Source organism: Spea bombifrons, chromosome 7 (genome assembly GCF_027358695.1).
Source record: "Spea bombifrons isolate aSpeBom1 chromosome 7, aSpeBom1.2.pri, whole genome shotgun sequence".
Classification (NCBI taxonomy): domain Eukaryota; kingdom Metazoa; phylum Chordata; class Amphibia; order Anura; family Pelobatidae; genus Spea; species Spea bombifrons.
In genome coordinates this window covers 41,260,994-41,266,334 of record NC_071093.1, presented here as the reverse complement: position 1 = coordinate 41,266,334, position 5,341 = coordinate 41,260,994, and the positions used below count along the sequence as shown (strand labels likewise).

Sequence of the window (5,341 nt, the reverse complement as noted above, 5' to 3'; positions counted from 1 at the left end):
AGCAAAAAAATGAGTTTCCTTCGGTAAACAAGCAGGAACAGTCAATACAGAAACAATGGATTTAGCGGGAATGAGCTGACTGCCGAAACATGAACAATATATTTCACGTTGGTCCCCTGCGGTCTAAATATATGGTTTTGTAATTGTTAGCACCTGTTGTTCCGATGCATTTTGGCACAATGTGTGTCTACTTTTAATAGTAAGTGTTTTCTTAACTCTTCAACTACTAGCTTGCTCATATTAACAGTCATTGACTTTCTTAAAATTAAACAAAGGAAGCAGTAAGAATCCCTTTTTCTGAGTTGGGATGATATTTAGTTGTTGTCCGTTCTCGGTGTTGTCCTCATACCTCTTTGTATGCAATTTCTCCCCATAGAGATCTCTAGACGTGGACCTTCTTGCTCACTTGTACCTAGGTGGATACCGACTGATACCCCCAGATGAAGCCCATGAAGGCTGAAATGTACGTCTGAGGTTGTTAGTTCCCTCGTGGAAAATAAATCTGACGGGTTTTTCGGTTCTGGGCTGCCTTTGTGGCAGGATCAGGCTGATATGTTCATTTAGATGTGTCCTCTATCATGGCACAAGTGAGATGTAACTTGAGATCATCCCGAGTGGGGACCCACCATAGGGCGGACTACTAAGTTGCTTTCTGTTCTCAGGTGAGTTGTTCTGCAGACCCTTAGCTTGCTAAGCAAAATCGTGATATTGAAATATTCTTTCAAACAAGTGGTTAAAATGTTCTAGTAAGTAAGAGAAACTGATGTAAAAATCCAAAATAAGTTGCAAAAAATGAAGAGAAGCCTGATGGTCTTCAAGAATAATAATGGATCGTTCATGGTGAGCTTTAAGGTATGATCCAAGTTCTCAAGATACATCTAACTAGAATTCTATGTATCACTGTTTCTCGTGGCTTTAAATGGCTATTTGCGAATGATCTCCAGGCATTATAATGAATGATTCCCTTCGAGAGGGTTACTAGTATTTCCGGTAACGAGCGGTTATCACAGCTAAATGGTAACCCCCTTCCCACCGGTTTCTGCCGCAGAGGACCTGCAATCTGCCAACACCCCATGGTCTGCTTTTGAGCGTTTTTTACTTGCCCAAGGTCACAATGAAGACTAACCGCACTTCCATACTGGGTTAACCTGTTTTAAATGCCCTTACCCCATACTGCTCGGTAACCCAAGTATAACTAGAAACATACTCTGAAGACCGAGAAGATAATAGAGAAACATGTTTGGAGTAATTACACCATATGGAGAGCGCTGAAAGGTTGCCAGGTAACAATATATATATCTATATATATTAACATTTGGGAGAGAGTAAACACGTTGAAAAGGGCCAGTAAATGTTATGCATGAGAAATGATGTAGGAGTACATCTTTATCCCGGTGATTTCTTTAATCTCCCCTCAATGGACCCTATGAAATAACAGCATTAAGATGTGAATAATACAGTCGCTGTAGAAGAAGAATAAACCAACTGGGATCCTACAGGCTCCGGCAGAACACATTGAATTGAATTGCTACTTTAATAGTTCCTAAATACACTCTCTCTACTTCATGCCATATGGTCTGAGATAGAGAAGTAGCAGTCAACAAAACAACGCACGGAATGGCTTTGCAGGCAGCGTTTTTTACACAGAGCAATGGCGTAAGAGGGGGAGAGCGGTGGGGATGAAATGTAGAAGCGCAGCGGAATCGCAGAGAGAAAAAAAGGCAAATAAAGAAAAAAACACAAAGAAGCAGGCTTTTAGAAAATATACATAAACCTTAGGAAAGGAGATCTGTTCATAAGATGAGCGGCCGTCTCATGATGTACGAGCGGTTGACGGCTGGATATACGCGCGGCCGCGAAATGCATGGCCGAGTATATGCCGTGCGCAGCAGCAGCTCATCTGCCGCTTCTCTGGCGGCCCAGCGGCCTACTGGGCATTCACCTCTATAATATGCATGCAGTGGGGGGCAGCCATCTTTTTTAACTTCCTGTTCTAAGGATCTGTGGGATTATCTCCCTTGCTACTTGCTAAGTCGCTGATTGTTGTTGATTGGTTCAGGCAGCCTTTCAGGGTCGGGCGTGAAGAAGGCAACAGGAAATTGATTCGTTATGCTACTTCCTGCCACCTCGGACCACATATTTCAGCTTCCCTGATATAAAATAGCCACTTCCTTTCAAACATAATACTTTGTAGCAGTTGCACTCGTGTAACTCATCCTATCCTGCGCTCCGTCCCCGTCAGTGATACAGACAAGACTCATCTGCCCAGATTCCATCCCCTTCCTTTCTCTACACACAATTCAACGACCATATCCTTTAGGGATCTTTCAAGCAAACTAAGCTGTTGTTTATTATTTAATGATGTGCTGTGAATAATGCAAACTAATTGATTGAATGTCTTGGTTGTTGCAGCCAGCTTAATGTTATACCAGAAGGTGCATAGACAGCAATTCACTTTATTAATGACAAAACTAAGGATTAACCAAGAGCTTTCTCTGTGCGTTCAACACCCCCTCCTAATTGCCCACTCAGGACGTTAGTGTGCCCGACCGCTCAGTGCAGTCATTTATTTTTAACTATTTGGATACAATTATGGTGTGTTATGGATTTCAGCCCAAATTCTTTCTTGCATTGTCGCATCTTCCACATCCATAGCTCGTATATGTCCTGTGCCTGCTTTATATTCCAAACAATTTGTCGACGGACCAGCTGTTACTTAGCATGCAGGCAGGATTCTTTTTTTTGTTTTCTTAACATATTCTTCATTTAATTAAGTACACTGAACAGTTTAGGGTTAACAAAAAGCCTTTTTTTAAAAAAAAAGTATCTAACAGGGCAAGCACTACCTAGTGGGTCCTTATGGCTATAAGAAATATTAAGTTGTCATTGAAATTATATTCCATATGCCATAGCATGCTATTGAAAGAGGGTATTTATTATGACTTCATCAGGAGTTCCATGGGGGGTGGTAAGGGGTTGACAGGCAAATAATTTACCCCTCGGCTGGTTTGATTTAAAGATCTTGTGCCACAACTTGAATGTTTATTTTGCATTTTGCATGCAATCCCACATACAGCCACTAGAGTGTCTCGAGTAACAAGGACTTCAGGAAGAATAAAAACATAGAATTAAGATAAAACCTAGTCTACCCGTTTTTTCTGCGGTAGAGACTCCCACCTTACTTAATCATTGGCCTCATTTTAAAATTAGGATAGTTTTATGCCTATGCCATGCATGCTTAAACTCTCTCGCTGTATTGGCCTCTGCCACTTCTGATGGGCTGGTGCTCAATGTATCTACTACCCCCAAAATAAAGTAACGCGATTATTGTTCACCTTATTTGCATGCTCCTACCCAGAACCCCTTGTGGTTGTGGCAGCACCTTGAGATATCTGGTGTCTGTAGATGAGTGTTTAATAATACTTCTACTACCTCCTTAATTTTAAGTGGAAGGGTTTCCATCACCTTTACCCCCCATAACTTATATAATGGTATTTCTTGTGCTATCCCAAGCCTCAAGTATTAAGCCAGTATTGCAACCTCAGGCTGACAAGTTTTATTAAGGATAAAACAGCTATGCTTTGTTGCTGTTTGATAATGAAGAATGTCAGAGCTTTTGCAGCAGAAGTTCATGCAGTTCAAGTGGGACTTTTGGCAGGTTTTGGGGGGAACTGGGCAGCCCTCTGCAGAAGGGGGAAAAAAAAGAAAAGCAGTCTATGAGTGGTGAACTAGCTACCTGAGTTTTGTCTAAAGGCTGCCTTGTACAGAGGGCAATTACTTTCAAGTGAACTGTGTGTAAAGTGGATATAGAGGCAGAAGGTGATTGCTGTTGACATTATTTGCATGCGCCTACCCAGAATTCTTTGTGGTTGTGGCAGCACCATGACATCTCTGAGGGAAAAACAAGCCGCCTGGCTTGTCTGGTGTCTGTAGATGAGTGTTTAATAATACTTCTACTACCCCCTTAATTTTAAGTGGAAGGGTTATCCATCACCTTTACTCACCATAACTTATGTAATGGTATTTCTCGTACTACCCCAAGCCTCACGTGTTAACGTTATGCTTGTGAATCCTGTTAAGGCTGATCCAGGTTTTAGGGATAATTTCTATAGTTCTAGAGAAATGTGCGTGGAAGTGGTCACGCTTGGTAACCATGATGAAGAGCTCATGTGTGTACCCTTGAACATGAAGTGAGTATCATAGTGCTGTGGCTAATGGCTGCTTGTTGCTTAAAAAAAACCCACGAGTGGTGATCTGGTTACTGCATCGCTTGCCTGTGTTTTGGCTAAAGGCTGTCTTGTACAGCGGGCAATTACTTTCAAGCGATCCATGTATAAAGTGGATATAGAGGCAAAAGGTGATTATTGCTGACCTTATTTGCATGCCACTTCCCAGAATCCCTTGTGGTTGTGGCAGCACCATGAGATTCTGAGGGAAAAACAAGCCTTCTGGCTTGTCTGGTGTCTGTAGATGAGTGTTTAATAGTACTTGAAGCATTTAATTTTCTATCGCATCTTTCTTCTCTCTTCTTTCCTCCAAGACGTACATAATTACTTTACTGAATCCGTTTCTATGCGTTGCCCTTCTGTGGAAGTACGTGAGTGGATAGTACACATTGGGCATCGTGCCTTCTTAATGTGCTTTGGACATTTTGATAGCCTTGCTATGAGTTTAATGAAAGATGAACTTGCCCCAAACCAGGTTACGAACATCTACAAAGCCAGAAGTTTCCTAAAGTTTATGGAAAGCCGTAAAATATGATACTGGCAAGAAAAAGATACAGAGTTACCAAAAGTTGAAAATAAAGAAAAAGAAAACTCTGACTTTTTAAAATATTTTTAGGAATCCGGCTTTCCAGTCTGCCTGGAGTAACATTTTTTTTGTTATTATTCTCCAAATCATTGCTCATGGTCAACATGACCATAATCAGATGTCTCACCAACCATCACTTGAGTCTAAGACCACCTAAAGTCTTTAGAACATTTAAGCACTTTGGATCTGAACCAGTTCCCAGCCAAATCAGTTTGGAATATCATAATTACCATTACTTTCAAGTCTTCTCATACCTTTGTATAGATTAATCAAATGTTCCTGAACAGGCTATATCAGCATCATGTTTATTTCTACTTTTTGATTCAATACTATTTAAACCACAAACATAATTCCCACCGAAAATATATTAAGACACTTTTAAGAATTTTAACAGTTTGTCACATGTGAAAATAACTGCTATGAAAAACAGTTGCTAATAAGCATTCGCAGTGTAAAATAACTGACAATTAGGTAATTTGAAAGAAAAATGGTAAAAAAGATAAAAAAAATATTAGACTTATACTAGACT

At 40.5% G+C, this 5,341-nt stretch overlaps 1 pseudogene; it reads left to right on the top strand.

Annotated features, from left to right (window-relative positions):
• Positions 1-4,081: 4,081 nt before the first annotated feature.
• LOC128502492 (uncharacterized) lies at positions 4,082-4,251 on the top strand (annotated as a pseudogene).
• The last annotated feature ends 1,090 nt before the right edge of the window (positions 4,252-5,341 follow it).